The sequence below is a fragment of the Phaethon aethereus genome, assembly GCF_964289735.1.
Source record: "Phaethon aethereus genome assembly, chromosome: 2".
NCBI classification, from domain to species: domain Eukaryota; kingdom Metazoa; phylum Chordata; class Aves; order Phaethontiformes; family Phaethontidae; genus Phaethon; species Phaethon aethereus.
Genome location: NC_138582.1, coordinates 63647197 through 63663671, shown reverse-complemented (window position 1 = coordinate 63663671; position 16475 = coordinate 63647197). Strand labels below are relative to the sequence as shown.

Below are 16475 nucleotides of genomic sequence, written 5' to 3'. Positions count from 1 at the left end.
TAGCAGGTTACAGCCTCAAGAGCAAATTTTTCCAGTCCAGGGAACTTAATGTAAAACCAGAACTGTGAACTACACAGTAAGTGTCCACAGGTACAAAAGCTTCGGCACAGAAATCTGACAGGAAGAATGTAAATTTTATTAAAGAGAGCTCTGTCTCCAATGCACTCTAGGTGTGAATGAGACAAGAGTAAGCTACAGGAAAAAAAAAAAAATGATGGAGGATTGTGCATCCTGACAATCTCTTTGGATATATTTGTATAACTTATGCTTTGTCTGTCTAAAGGAAAAGAGAATGTATCTGCAAAATTTTGGTATCTCTGGCTTTACAGAATATAAAATGCGATAGGTAACTTGTGGGATCTAGCAAACCACAGTGATGCTGTGGGGCATGTAATTTCTTCAGGGAATGTCTGGAAGGATCAACACTGAAGGATCAATTATGTCTGAAGATTTAGGGTGGAAATCCCCTTAATTTCAAGAGCAGCATCAGGTTGGTAAGGGTGGTACTCTGAAACGGTGTGCCTAGAAACCCACATTTCAGAGTCCAGCTACAGAGCAGAAGGTATTCAAGGTTTGGATAATTTACTGCAGGCTAGTGATTAACTCCTAGGGATTCTTCATTCAGAATAATAATGCCAAATTAAAAAATGCATTTTTATCTGTACAAACTCATGTTACTCTCTAATAAAAACCCTCTCTCTTTCAGAGACAGTATCCACCCAAAGATCCACAATTATTTCATTTTTGAGCATTAACACACACTGATGTGTGGCAGTTATTTTGCTTCAGATCAATCTCTTGTAATTACTTCCGTTGTTGTTTTCTTGAGAATTGTCATCAAAATTATTCCCTGTCTACAGCTGATGTCTTTTCTGCTCATTTATAGCCAAATATTGCATTTCATTTGTCAGTGATGCAGATCATCACTGAAAGTTATTGATATGAAGTCGAGAGCTTGCAGAAACGTTTCCTCCATTTAAAAAAGTTCAAAAGCCTTATCACAGGAATTTTATTTTTAGGAAGACTTGAAAATTTAAAGTTTATCGATACAGAGAATTTCCTTTATTGTGGATATCAGGGTGATAACAAATCTTCTAAGTTATTTTATCATGTTAATGTAGCGAGGGTAACAAGGGTAACTTTCTTGAGTAGGAAAAATAAATAAAATAATGTAACTTCAATACACAGATGATTTCTTCATAATTTAGTCACCCAAAAAGTAAATCCTAGTCTTGAGGCAATAGGCAAAACTCATTATTAGTATGCATTCTGAAAAAAAGAATTGCAATAAAGAGAACCACTTTGACTATGGCTCATTTCAAAGTTAAATCCATGGATTGAATTGTAGTGATTAAAGTTATATCATTATTCCCAATCTGAGATGATTAGTTCCTGCCTGATCTGACCAACACTGATGCAGAAGAACTTTATACGCACACGTTAAAGTTTTGAAAGAATCAAAAAATATCCACTCTGATTACAAGTTAGGGTAAGAACTGCTCTAGTGCGGAAGATCACATTGTGAGCATTCACTGAACTTTGCTTCCTCACATTCTCTAATTAAAGAACCACTTCTGGTATCATCTTCTGGGCAAGAAGTATTGCCATATGCTAACTACAATGGGACCAGATGAACTACATTTCTTTAGGGACTCCATAGAAAGAAAACGCAATTTCTATTTTATTAAATTATCATCCCTGGGAAAAAAAACCCCACACTTTCAAATACATTTTCAATTTTGTTTTTCATTTGAGACTTTCAAATAAAAACATAAACATACAGACTTGGAAACCCTATCACCTTGTGTATCATATAAAGGATGATAATTTAATAGCGCATTACTTTGTTAATTTAGTCTTACCAATTGTTAGATCATTATTAGCTACAATTTTGCTTTTTATCTTTTTTATCAATATAAAAAACATATTACTGGTAAAACGTAATTGACAATGATAAAATGCTTACTCCTACAAATTGCTGTTTGTAAAAATATTTCCATGTTCAAAGAAAACTGGATAATCTACTGACAGAAACCTACTTTCGCTAGAGACCATATTATGTGCTAGACTGTGGGTGCTTCGGATAAAAAACTTGAAACCAAGGTGAAGAAAACAGGTACATAATCATCCATGTAATCAATTCTTCATATATTATTAAATAATTTTTTGTTATAAGTTATTACAGGTTAAATTTAGAATTTAATGTACAGAGACCGACTGTTTCACATTCTCTTTTCCCCAACTGTAAATGAAATTCTGGTAGTTAACAATGTCAAAAAAGATAAACAAAACAAACAATTTGTAAATCAGGGAAGATGAACCAGAACCATTTACTTGTTAAATAATTAGTCATCAGGCTTGAGACTTCCAGTGTTCCAGACCAGTGAAAGAGATCACTCTGGGTAAGTTCAGGGACTTTACTCTAGATACTTTTCCCTTTCATCTTCTTACTATGCCTCAGTGTCCTGTTTTCATCCAGGATAGAGTTAATTTTCTTCACAGAAGCTTTGTGTGAGGCTGTGTTTTGGATTTGTGAGGAAAAAAATGTTGATAATATACTGATGTTTTGGGTTGTTGCTAAGTAGTCAAGGACAGTCCAGCTTCTCGTGCTGGCCGGCCAGCGAGCAGCCTGGGGGTGCATGGGTGCTTCGAGGGGACACAGCCAGGACAGCTGACCCAGGCTGGCCAAAGGGATCTTCCATACCATGTGACATCATGCTCGATTTATAAAGCTGGGACGAAGAAGAAGGAAGGGGTGGAGGGATGTTCAGAGCGATGGCGTCTGTCTTCCCAGGAAACCACTATGCGTGATGGAGCCCTGCTTCCCTGGAGATGGCTGAACACCTGCCTGCCCATGGGGAGTGGTGAATGGATTCCTTGTTTTGCTTTGCTTGCGTGCGCGGCTTTTGCTTTCCCTGTTAAACTGTCTTTATCTCAACCCATGAATTTCCTCACTTCTACTCTTTCGGTTCTTTCCCCTGTTCCACCGTGGGGAAGTGAGTGAGCAGCTGTGTGGGGCTTAGGTGCCAGCTGGGGCTAAACCACGACAGTCCTTTTTGGTGCCCAACGTGGGGCTCGAAGGGTTTGAGATAATGACAGATTTGATTGGAATGTGCTAGATTGAGTTTATAGCTGTTATTGCTGTTTAGCTATTAATTGCCAGGCCCCTGTGCTTGCCCTGGGTTTGCTTTCCTTACGTGTATTAGAGTCCAGTGCTTGTTAGTGGCTGCTTTTTGCTTTCGCTGCTGCCGTGCTGCTGCGCTGCTGACCGCCTGGCTCTGCTGGGCCTGGGAAGATTCTGGTAACAGCAATGGCGACGCGCCTGGGCTGGCAGATGGCCAGGGCATCACTGGTTTTTTTCTGTGCTGCTGTACTGGACAGGCTGGAACTCCACTGTGAACTTGAGTCGAAGGGACTGTGACCTGTGGATGTGGGAGCAGGACACCCCGAAGCATCTGTGGCTGTGTGTCAGTCCATGCCAGAGCAGGTATATCTCAAAGCATCTGTGGCCATGGTTATGTCTGTGCCGCAGCAGGTGTACCCCTGATGGGATTGTGGCACACGTATAAGCCCACGCTGGAGAAGGTACATCTCGAAGCACCTGTGGCTGTGGATAAATCCATGTTGCAGCAGGTACAACCTGAAGCATCAGTGGTTGTGCATGACATCATGCTGGAGCATCTCAAATTGTGTGGCCATGGAGAAGACCTCAACAGTGCAGGTACATTCCTGGAGGGACTGGAACTATGGGTAAGGCCATGCTAGCGCAGTTTTACTTCTGAAGGGACTGTGGATGAGGCCATGCTGGAGCAGATACATCTCTGAAGGCATTGTGGCCCCTGGAGGAGGAGGCCATGCTGGAGCAGGTGCACCTCGAAGTGACTGTAACTGTGGATAAGTCTATGCTGCAGCAGACATACCCCTGGAGAGGCCATGGCTCATGGAAGGGACTGCAGTCTGTGGGTAAGTCCAAGCTGGAGCAGGGGCAAGAGGAGGAGTTCACTGCAATGTTAAACCCAATGATCCAGTCCAAAGGTCCCAGGGTGGAGACTGTAATGGAAATACCTTTAAACTGTTTTAATCCGTGACTAGAGTTGCATGTTATAGGAACTACTATAGCAGGAACCACCAGAACCAATGGAGGACAAGCCTTACGACAAGTAGTGCAACTGCAGCAGTGACGTGACCTGAGCTGGCTTTTGGTGCCCAATAACTCCACGCAACACATCACCTCGCCTGTCCTGAGTGACCACCATAAGAGATGGAGCCCAAAGTCATGGACTAAATGAACTCAATGAACATTTCATGGACATTTGTGGACATTTCATGGACTTTTTACAGAGATGGTCTATGGACTGAGGGGATGATATCTGTGTATTATATCAAAGGATGGGAAGGGGACTTGTGGTCAATGAGGTTATATTGGATAGTGTGGTACCTGAACATAATGTAAATGGTATGGAATAAGGGGTGGATACGATATATAAAGTATATATAAAGGGGTGGATAGAAAAAAACTACTTGTCCTCTACCCTTTTCTGAATCACCTAACTCAAACAGAGAACATTTTCCTATGGAAAATCAAGTAAATAGCCTTTTAGTTTTCTTATTTTTTTGAAACACATAGACCATCAATTTCCTGCACAGATTTATTTCTGTCCTTAATCTAACATAAATATAACAATTAAAAAATAACTTTAAAAATTATTTCACTGAACTCCTTAAGCTTATTTACCACTTACAAAATTAAATCAACATCTCTGATTATGGATCCCTTCTTATGTAAGCGGCCAATGTTCAACTCTTGCTTCTAACACTGGCATGTTTTCTTCAGGAACTGGCAAAACAGGCTTAGATGCATTAGCATCAACTGTATAGAAAGGGCCTACAATGGCAGAGGCAGCAGAGACATACAGAAGAAATAAACAGTTTCATCTGGCTGATCAGAGGGCTGGAACACCTCTCCTATGAGGACAGGCTGAGACAGTTGGGGCTGTTCAGCCTGGAGAAGAGAAGGCTTGGGGTGACCTGATTGCGGCCTTCCAGTACTCAAATGGGGCTTATAAGAAAGATGGGGACAGACTTTTTAGCAGGGCCTGTTGTGATAGGACAAGGGCTAACAGTTTTAAAGTAAAAGAGGGTAGGTTCAGACTAGATATGAGGAAGAAATTTTTCACAATGAGGGTGGTGAAACATGGAGCAGGTTGTCCAGAGAGGTTGTGGGTGCCCCATCCCTGGCAACATTCAAGGTCAGGTTGGACAGGGCTCTGAGCAACCTGATCTAGTTGAAGATGTCCCTGCCCATGGCAGGGGGTTGGACTAGATGACCTTTAAAGGTCTCTTCCAACTCAAACCATTCTATGACTTCACTGAGGGTTTTGTGCAATCTTGCATCTATGAACTAACCTTAATCTTTGGTATCTATGTGTAGAAATATAGAGAAAAGCAAAAGCAGTATACCCAATTAAACATATACAATATATTAGTGGAGCATTGAATAAAACATACATCTAGAATACATGCAAAATTTTGCTACAAGTATTTCTCAAATCTGATGAGACTTCGGGAAATGAAAAACACAATCTCGACTTTTTTTGCCCAAACTAAGAGGGAGAAAATGATGATGTAATTAGAACTTGGGTCAAAAGAAAAGTAGAAACACTTACATCAAAAGCACATCAACTCAGGGATTTTTTTGGTGAGAATATAAAAAAAATCCATCACTGAAGTGTTTTTGTTATCTGACATGAAATACCCTAGTAGTTAGGTTTCCTCCAGTTTCCTCCAGAATCTTTCTTTGATAAGATTTCTTTGACATGGTGAACATTACATTTCTTTCCTGTATTCAAATCCAGTGTCCAAATCCAAAATATCCAAAGTATTAAGTCGTATGAAGCCTTTGCACTGCCAGCAACAAGTTTATAATTCTTAAAGGACTATTTGATTAAAATAGAAATTAAAAAAATCTATTAAATGTGTCACTGTAAGTAGCTCCCCATATTTTTCATTATTGTTCTTTCATAAGACAAGGCTTAAGGGGTAAATTTTTTTTTAATTCCCATAGACTACCTCCATTGACTTAAATAGATTTGCAAAACTGATATCAATAATGAATACAACTCCAAGAATGGAGCCTGGTAAATGTATTAGGGTTCTGAGCTTTGATTTGTTTAGCATATTATTCTCTCTTTTTTTTTTTGCATTAAAAAAGTCAAAACACTGAAGGTGACAGAAAATACATTTGGCTTTGGGAGAAGAACAGAACAATGTACAGTTCATTCCATTTTTAGCCTGCAATAAAGACAGGGTTTTTTTTCACAGATATGCTCTGGAAATAGGTTAGTTTATTACAGATAAAAAACCCCAGCTCATTTCACACTCTCATTAGAATCCTTAAACAAATAGCAAGAGAACTAGGTCACACAAGACTAATGAGAATTGTAGTCTGGAAATATGAATTAAATATCACTATTTAGATTTTTTTTTCTTTATAACTCTAAAGAAGTTTGCTTTGTGTGTTATACCTTGAAGAGGAAGAGGTGTCAAGAAGTATATTTCACTTCTCAGGTGTCCATTAGCCGACAGTGGAATGGCACAGACTCATTTCACTGGTATCTACAGTGAACTAGAGTTTAAGAATCACACAATCTAGAAGGTAGCATCAGCTGAGGTACCAGCTCAATTTTTAGCTGAGTTAGAGAATAAGCAAGAGGGAATAAAGTGTTTTGTTTTTTTTAATGAGTTTTCAGTAATGACCAGGAAACAGGTGTCATGTTTGCCTTTTTTGCAAAAGTAGATACCGTTGTCACATGTTCAACTTGTGTACTGTGACACATAGACCTATTCCACAAAAAGCAGTTCCCATTCAGTACTTTGAAGCAGATTATTCCTTCAGTGTTGTATTTTGCCCATGTTTCTGTTGAATTTCATTCCGCTGTTCCAAACAATTTTTCTAACTTGTCATTTTGAATTCTGTCTCTTCATTGACTCATTTCCATATTGTCTTATAACTGTAAGACCCAGAAGTCTAATAATTAGATTGTGCCTTGATCCAAAACTTCTATGAAAATACTTAAAAAACCGGATGCAGCATATATTCCTGTGAAAGTCCAATGCGAATATTCTTCCCTTTGGTGATGTGTTACTAATAACTACCCTCTGGTTGTAATTTCCCCATAAACCTTTGTTCACGATCACCTAGCTTGCTTAGAAAATAGTCATGTGTTATTCAGACTGTGTTCATTACTTAAAGGTACCTACTATTAATATAAACACCTATAGCTATCAGCATACTATTTATTTGTTATGCACTCTGTATGTTTATTTTTATATTTTTATCCAGCTTGCTGTTCCTGACAGAATGCACAATACTGGCAAAAACGCCACCAATATATGACTTCATAAGTCTTCTGAAAAGACTTATAGAATAGTTAGCTATGAAAGCCACAGAATCACAGAATCACAGAATCACTAAGGTTGGAAAGGACCTTCAAGATCATCAAGTCCAACCATTAATCCAGCACCATCATGTCCCCTAAACCATGTCCTGAAGCACCACATCCACAGGTTTTTTGAACACTTCCAGAGATGGCGACTCCACCACCTCCCTGGGCAGCCTGTTCCAATGACTGACCACCCTCTCAGTGAAGAAATTTTTCCTAATATCCAATCTAAACCTCCCCTGGTGCAACTTGAGGCCATTTCCTCTCGTCCTATCGCTGGTTACTTGGGAGAAGAGACCAGCATCCTCGTCGCCACAACCCCCTTTCAGGTAGTTGTAGAGAGCGATAAGGTGTCCCCTCAGCCTCCTCTTCTCCAGACTGAACAACCCCAGTTCCCTCAGCCACTCTTCGTAAGACTTGTGCTCCAGACCCCTCACCAGCTTTGTTCCCCTTCTTTGGACACGCTCCAGCACCTCAGTGTCCTTCTTGTAGTGAGGGGCCCAAAATTGAACACAGGATTCAAGCTGCGGCCTCACCAGTGCCGAGTACAGGGGCACAATCACTTCCCTACTCCTGCTGTCCACACTACTTCTGATACAGGCCGGGATGCTGTTGGCCTTCTTGGCCACCTGGGCACACTGACGGCTCATGTTCAGCTGGCTGTCAACCAGCATTCCCAGGTCCCTTTCCACGAGGCAGCTCTCCAGCCACTCCTCCCCAAGCCTGTAGCGTTGCACGGGGTTGTTGTGACCCAAGGGCAGGACCCGGCACTTGGCCTTATTAAACCTCATACAGTTGACCTCTGCCCATTGATCCAGCCTGTCCAGATCCCTCTGCAGAGCCCTCCTACCCTCCAGCAGATCAACATTCCCACCCAACTTGGTGTCATCTGCAAAATTACTGAGGGAGCACTCGATTCCCTCATCCAGATCATCAATAAAGATATTGTACAAGACCGGCCCCAGAACCGAGCCCTGGGGAATACCGCTTGTGACCGGCCGCCAGCCGGATTTAACGCTGTTCACCACAACTCTCTGGGCTCGGCCATCCAGCCAGTTCCTCACCCAGCGAAGAGTAAACCCATCCAAGCCACAAGCTGCCAGTTTCTCCCGGAGAATGCTGTGGGAGATGCTGTCAAAGGCTTTACTAAAGTCCAGGTAGACAACAGCCACAGCCTTTCCCTCATCCACTAGGCGGGTCACCTGGTCATAGAAGGAGATCAGGTTGGTCAAACAAGACCTGCCTTTCATGAACCCATGCTGGCTGGGCCTGATCCCTTGGTTGTCCTGCACATGCCCTCTTAGCACTCTCAAGATGAACCGCTCCATGATCTTCCCTGGTACGGAGATCAGGCTGACAGGCACGTAGTTCCCAGGATCCTCCTTCCGGCCTTTCTTGTAGATGGGCATCACATTGGCAAGCCTCCAGTCTTCTGCGACCTCCCCTGTTAACCAGGACTGCTGATAAATTATGGAGAGTGGCTTGGCAAGCTCCTCCGCCAGCTCCCTCAGTACTCTGGGGTGGATTCCATCAGGCCCCATAGACTTGTGGGTGTCCAGGTGGCTTAACAGGTCCTTAACTGTTTCGTGCTGGATTATGGGGAGTTTATTCTGCTCTCCATCCCTGTGATCCATCTCAGGGGGCTGAACACCCTGTGAATACCTGGTCTGGCTATTAAAGACTGAGGCAAAGGCAGCATTAAGTACCTCAGCCTTATCCTCATCCTTGGTGACAATGTTCCCCGCCATATCCAGTAAGGGATGGAGATTCTCCTTGCCTCTCTTCTTGTTGTTAATATATTCGTAAAGCATTTTTTGTTATCCTTTACGGCCGTGGCCAGATTGAGCTCTAGCTGGGCTTTTGCCTTTCTAATTTTGTCTCTGCTTGACCCAATGAGATCCTTGTACTCTTTGTGAGTTGCCTGCCCCTTCTTCCAGAGGTGATAAACTCTCCTCTTTTCCTGAGTCCCAGCAAAATCTCCCTGTTCAGCCAGGCCGGTCACCTTCCCTGCCAGCTCTTCTTAAGGCACATGGGGACCGCCTGCTCCTGTGCCTTTAAGATTTCCTTCTTGAAGACTGTCCAGCCTTCTTGGACCCCTTTGTCCTTCAGGACTGTCTCCCAAGAGACTCTCTCAATCAGTGACCTGAACAGGCTGAAGTCTGCCCTCCGGAAGTCCATGGTAGCAGTTTTGCTGACCCCTCTCCTTACTTCGCTCATAGTTGAGAATTCTATCATGTTGTGGTTGCTAAGCTCAAGACGGCCTCCGACCACCACATCTCTCACCAGTCCTTCTCTTTAAACAGCAGGTCCAGCAAGGCACCTCCCCTGGCAGGCTCAGTCACCAGCTGTGTCAGGAAGTTATCCTCCACACACTCCAGAAACCTCCCAGACTGTTTCCTCTCTGCCGTGTTATACTTCCAGCAGATGTCCGGTAGGTTGAAGTTGTTTCACTTATTTCAGCCTTTTTACTGTATTTCTACCATTTAGGTTTTCAGTAGCTATTCTAACCTTGTTATAACCTTTCAGAGAGCTTCTTAATCAATTATGGAGGAAAAAATCTCAAAATAATAACACTGCTTTGCAGTGCCAAGGTGGATGATGATTTGTCTTTGGCAGTGGCATAAAATTATGTATAAATAATAAAACAATGGTGAAAGAAAAGCATTCTGTAGGGAGATTCAATGGGACTGATATTTTTTTCTAATCTCCTTGGACACATTATAAAGAGAGAATTGGGACATTTTGCTACTTTTCTGGCAGAAGTGTGCTGATTATTTCTTTTTTTTTTTCTTTCCTCTAAAAGAAGCTCATAATAGATCACTTTGCTGTCTGGCAGAATGGATTAATGTTGGAGAAAAGTAGCTGGATTTCACAGTGCATTGGGACTATATTTGTTGAATGTCAGTAAGGTGTATGTCTTCACCCATATTCTGTCACAAAACTGTATTTTTGTTTCTTTCATGAAAGAAGTTTCCTGTCTATGGAAGCTATATTAATTACCATGAGGGCAGAAGGTCAACTTCTTACATCTTAACAAATTTTGAGCCGTTGTATTATACATAGGCAATATACAAAAAACTTTATCAATTTTGTATTGCATAAAACCATTCACTAATAACATGGGAGATGATGCTGACGAACAGAGTTGAGACTGTTTCAAGCCTGACTATACAGTAGGTCTTAGTGGAAACAAACACAACGAAATGGTAGGAGTCTCTAACACATAAGAGAGATTTCTGGCAGGGTGCGCTGATTTCTTCAATAAATAAAGGAGTTTCGGTCTTCACTGAATTAAGGAATTAATAGTAGCCAGAAGAGTACAGGAGATGTTATTTAGTTTGCCAAAACAACATTGTGACTAGAAGAGGTGCCAAAGGATAGGAGAAAATCCAATGACACTGTTATCTTCAAGAAAGGCAAAAAGGAGGACCCAGGAAACTACAGGCTGGCCAGCTTCACCTCAGTCCTTGGGAAGGTGATGGATCAGCTAATCCTGGAAATCATTTCCATGTACACGAAGGATAAGAAGGGCATCAGGATTAGTTGGCATGGATTCACCAAAAGGAAGACATGCTTGATCAATCTGATACTCTTCTATGATGAAATGACTGGCTTGGCAGACAAGAGGAAAGCAGTGGATATTGTCTACTTTGACTTCAGGAAGGCTTTTGACACTGTTTCCTGTAAGATCCTCATGGAGAAGCTGATGAAATATGGGCTGGATGAGCAACCCATTTCAATGAGGTGGATGGAAAACTGGCTGAATGGATGGGCTGAGAGGGTGATGATCAGTAGCATGAAATGTAGTTGGAGACCAGTAAGTAGCAGTGTACCCTAGGGGTCAATACTGGGTCCAGTCCTGTTCAACATTTTCATTAATGATTGAAATGATGGGCCAGAGCTCACCCTCAGCAGATATACTTACGTTACTAAACTGGGAGGAGCGGCTGATATGCCAGAGGGTCATGCTGCCATCCAGAGGGGCCTTAACAGGGTGGGGAAATGGGCTGACAGGAACTTCATGCAGTTCAACAAGGGGAAGTACAAAGTCCTGCACCTGGGGAAGAACAATCTCAGCTATCAGGACATGATGGGGGCCACCAAGCTGGAAAGAAGCTTTTCAGAAAAGGACCTTGGAGTCCCGGTGGACACCAAGTTTAACACAAGCCAGCAAGGTGCCCTTGTGGCAAAGAAGGCCGCCAGTATCCTGGGCTGCATTAGGAGGACTGTTGCCAGCAAGTCGAGGGAGGTGATCCTTCTGTACTCAGTACTGGTGAGGCTACACCTGGAGTGCTGGGTCCAGTTCTGGGCTCCTCAGTGCCAGAGAGACATGGACATACTGAATAGAGTCCAGCAAAGCACCACTAAGATGACAAAGGGACTGGAGCATTTCTTCTATGAAGAAAGGCTGAGACAGTTGGGACAGTTTAGCCTGGAGAAGGCTCCAGGGGGATCTCATCAATGTTTGCAAATACCTGAAGGGAGGGTGCAAAGAAGACAGAGCCAGGCTTTTTTCAGTGGCGCCCAGTGACAGGACCAGAGGCAATGGGAACAAACTGAAACACAGGAAGTTCCCTCTGAACATCAGGAAACAATTTTTCACTGTGAGGGTGACACACTGTAAGCACTGGCACAGGTTGTCCAAGGAGGTTGTGGAGTCTCACACCTTGGAGATATTTAAAAGTCATCTGGACATGGTCCTGGGCAACCAGCTCTGGGTGGCGTTGCTTGAACCAGGGGGGTTGGACAAGATGAATTCCAGAGGTTCCTTCCATCCTTAACCAGTCTGTGATTCTGTGATTAGCATCTCCAAGACTACAGAGAAGGTTTTACTGAAAAGGGAGAGTGTCAGATCTATCTTCTGAAAATGTAGGGTTAAGTAAGGGGTGGGAAAGAGCAAACTGAAAATGAAGAGGTCAAAGAAAGAGGCTGCCCACTAAGGCTGGTATGCTTCACCAGGAGTAACCGTTTTCTGGGGAACAGATTTAAACCTGAGATTTATGGTATTTCAGACAGTTCTCTTTCGTGAGGTGTGTCAAGCCAAAGTTAAAAATAGTGAGGCTTGCCATCAGTGACAACTTACAAAGTCTTGTCCTCCTTCCTCTGTCTGCCTTTCACTCTCTTTGCTCTGCTGGGTATCTCTCTCTCTGACAAAGCTACTCATGTCTGACCTCAACCCGATATGCTTTGGAGAAGATTTCAAAGTATGCGAGTTTTTTCATGGTATTGCTTGCCAAAAGATATGACACATGTTAAAGAGGTATTTGGGATACTTTAAGTCCTCAGTATTTTACTGCAGAGTACTGGAACAACAGCCTTTCTGACTTCATAGCAAGTTGCTTTGGCCAGTTTTAGAGCTGATATGGTAAAAATCATGGCACGAAAAAATGTCCTTCAGCAGAGAACAGACTTCAAACACTCTCTCTAGCATGTGGCAAGAAAGGTGAAGTAAGGATGAACTCAGAATGCCCCCAGCTGGGAGAACCTTACCTGAGTAAGTTTGGTGGTGAAAAACTGGAATTCTAAGGCTAACATATGTATTTTGGCAAAAGAAATTAAATACTAGAATATGTATTAAGAGTGTTCACTGCACAGTTATTTGAATTTCATTCTTTCTGATAAAGCAAATGCCTTGGACCTCATAAGCTTTCTTATGAAGTTTTTCTTCTATTGTCTAAAATGTATCAGTAGTTTCCAAGTACACATATTTGTGGAAATCACATTTCTTTTAGCTACTTAAGTATATAGAAAATGCTGGTACCAATGAACTTTAATAAAATGACAGGAAGACAATTTTCTGAATAATTGCTGAAACAATAATCAATAACCTTTCATGAATATTTCTTATCAAGCTTATCAGTGTGTGACTCCAGTATTCAGTAACACACATAGCCTTGCTGACCTCTGACATTTGCAGAAGTTAGTTTCATACAAAGACATTTCAGTTAAAAAGAAAAAAATAACAAACCCAGAATACATAAAAATTTCTATCATGTAGTAAAGCCATCTTAGATGACTCTTCAATACCTTCTAAAAGAACACATATTTCCCTCCTTTTAACTAACATTACAAACACATCTTGAATCGTGCATACTGGGGCTAGTTCCTTCATGCAATGCACATGAATGTATATGAATATAAACTATTACGTTTTAGCCTTGAAATATACTATATTTGGGGGGGGGGGGGCTAAAAAATATACCTGTGCATAAGAACACACAAATAAATATATTAGTTAAATCTGAAGTAGTTTATTCATATTTCATTTAATATTTACTTTAGTAGCTCCATTGCCTTTGGTGGGCTTTTACAGATTTAAAATCAACTGAGAAGCTGGTATACAAAAATAAAGGGCTATTCTTTTCCACTGTGTGGATCCCCACACACATGGGGATCAGAGCATGATCGTGTATACAGATAGATACAGCCAGAGAATTCTTGACAATGCTCAATTTTAAAATTGCAATAAGCAATCATTCAAAAGCAATGCACACACTTTTAAATAAATAAACATAATATATCTTTGGAAATATTTGTTGGGGTCCAGAAACAACTTAAAATGCAAGACAAGACAGTCCAAATTTCTGCATATAAAATAAGCTAGTGAAATTTTTGCTTCCTTACTGATGCTAGTTTACTAATGTAGCAAAAATAGCGGCAAATCTGGAACCCAGTCTGGAAAGGGGGAAACAGAGAAGCTTTTGTAAATTTCGGTATCTTTCAACATACTTGAATCAGCCTTATAAATCCTACAGCTGGCAACCTTTCTCCATTTAATTTCATTTTCAGACAATAGCTCAGATGGTTGTTTTCCCCTGGCAAAAGTTGTGTGGTGTAGTAGAGGTTGCAGTTGCATGACCTATAAGTCAAGCCTTTTGAAATCTGTGGTTGCCATTTAACAGAACAATCCTTTGCTTCTGTGCTGGTAAGTGCCAGCTTCATGAAACAAAGGAATTAGAATTATACCTGTTGCCATGGAAATCTGCAACTCCGCCACTTTTTTTCTTCGTGTAATACAAACTCTATGTAAAGTTGATCACTGAACAATATGTGGGAAATGTTACAGAAATGCCATCATTTTACAAATGATTTTACAAAATCTCTCAGCCAGTAGCAATTGCAACTTTTACCATTGCGTCCTACGAAGAAATGATTAAGAATACTGAAGAGACCACAAGTTCTTTCATTTTATAAACAAGAATCTATGCTGATTTGTTAATGGCTGTTGAATCACAGACACTGTAGAGATGTTCTTTCAAAAGCCAGCCACATGAATCCATATGAAACTTGCCTGGCAGTTACCTTTATGGAAATGGATTCTGGCAGACTGAATATGTGATGAGACTAGCAGCTTTTACCCTGAGACAGTCACAAGTAACAGAGCGATGTATGCTTCTACCATAGCATGGAAAATCTTCATTAAGACCTTGCTGCTGAATACTACAGAACTGGAACATTTTTGAAAAACCTATTCCTGCAGTTTAGATGGGTCAGTACTCCAATACCTTTTAACATCTTCATCATCAACATGGACAGTGGCACACAATCCACTGTTAGCAAATTTGGGGGTGACGTCAAACATCCAGATGAGAGGGCTTCCATTCAGAGGGACCTCAGCAAAGCAGAGGAATGTGCTGACAGGAATCTCATGAGGTTCAGCAATGACAGATGTTAATGCTGCAACTGGGTCAGGGCAACTCAGTGCATGAGTACAACCTGGGGACTGACTTGCTAGTTAAAAGCACTGCCAAAAGGACCTAGTGGTCCTGGTGATAACATGAATGATCAGCATACATGTGCAGTGATGGAGGTTAACCACATACTTGACCACATGCTGACCACATGGCCAGAAGGTCAGGTTAGTCACGTTTTCCCCACTTGTCATTTGTGAAACCACATCTGGAAGTTCAGCTATATTCACTAAGTCTTCAGGTTTGGGCCCCAGCACAAGAGAAATGCCAAACTGGAGAGATCCTGGCAGAGAACCTCTAAGAAGCAGAGTTTGATCAGTGATGCTGGATCAAGTGTCTAATGCTTATTCAGCATGAGAAAGAGAAGGCTAAGAGAAATCGAACTCCAGATTCTCTCTCTCTTAAAGGTATGTTGTAAAGAAAACCGTTACCAGAGATGTACAGTAAAAGGACAAGAGGCAACAGTCACAGGCTGTGGCAAGGGAAATGTGAGACAGACTAAGGAAAAATTCTTCACAATGAGAGCAGCCTATTGCTGGAATGAATACCCATCCTTGGGGCTATTGAAAACTTGACTGGATAAGATCGTGGGTGACTTGATCTAGTTTTGATCCCCCACTTTGAACAGAAGGTTGGGTGAGCTGACCACCAGCAGTCCCTTCCAATGCCAATTTTTCTGATCCTATAGTCAGTGGGTTTGAAAATCTGAGAGCTAATGAGGTATGTTGTGCTAGTGCATTAACACGACATTATTTTGCTTACTATAGTAGCTGCACATCTTTATATAATATAGCTATTGTACTAAGTGAAATAATGTCAAATCAACAGTACAAGGCATGTACTGTCTGTACTACTGTTTTACATTTCTCATGAACCAGATTCCTGCAGAGCTGATACATAAAAACTGTTAGCATGGCTGGCATCATATGGGACAAGGCTGAGAGAAAAAAGGAACATAAACAACACCTATCTGGACAGGCTTTGATTAATACATACCAAAAGACAGCATGTACTTGGAAAAGTGCCCATATTTCAGATATGGCTTTTTTAGATACTAAATATCTGTTGTCTTCAAGTCTAAACATGATCAGAGAGATTATTATAAATAATTTTCAAGTTAAAAAATCTGTCATGTTTATAAAAAGGAATGGAAGCAGAGAAAAAAAGCAAAATTAAGACAAAAGGTGAACTTCACCAATTTTTTGTCCTACCAACAGATACTTGATAAGCCAAAGCCCAAAAAGCACAGGAGGGATTTACAGAGTCACTTTAGGACTATTATGAGAATTTTTGATCCCCTCTCAGATTATTGCTTTTTATAATTCTCCTATTCTTTGAAAAG

At 41.4% G+C, this 16475-nt stretch overlaps 1 protein-coding gene across 1 annotated transcript in view; it reads right to left on the bottom strand.

Annotated features, from left to right (window-relative positions):
- The window catches only part of DOK6 (docking protein 6), a gene marked incomplete at its 3' end in the record, with an annotated part of 266062 nt that overhangs the window by 47384 nt on the left and 202203 nt on the right, over nt 1-16475 (bottom strand). The window lies entirely within an intron of this gene.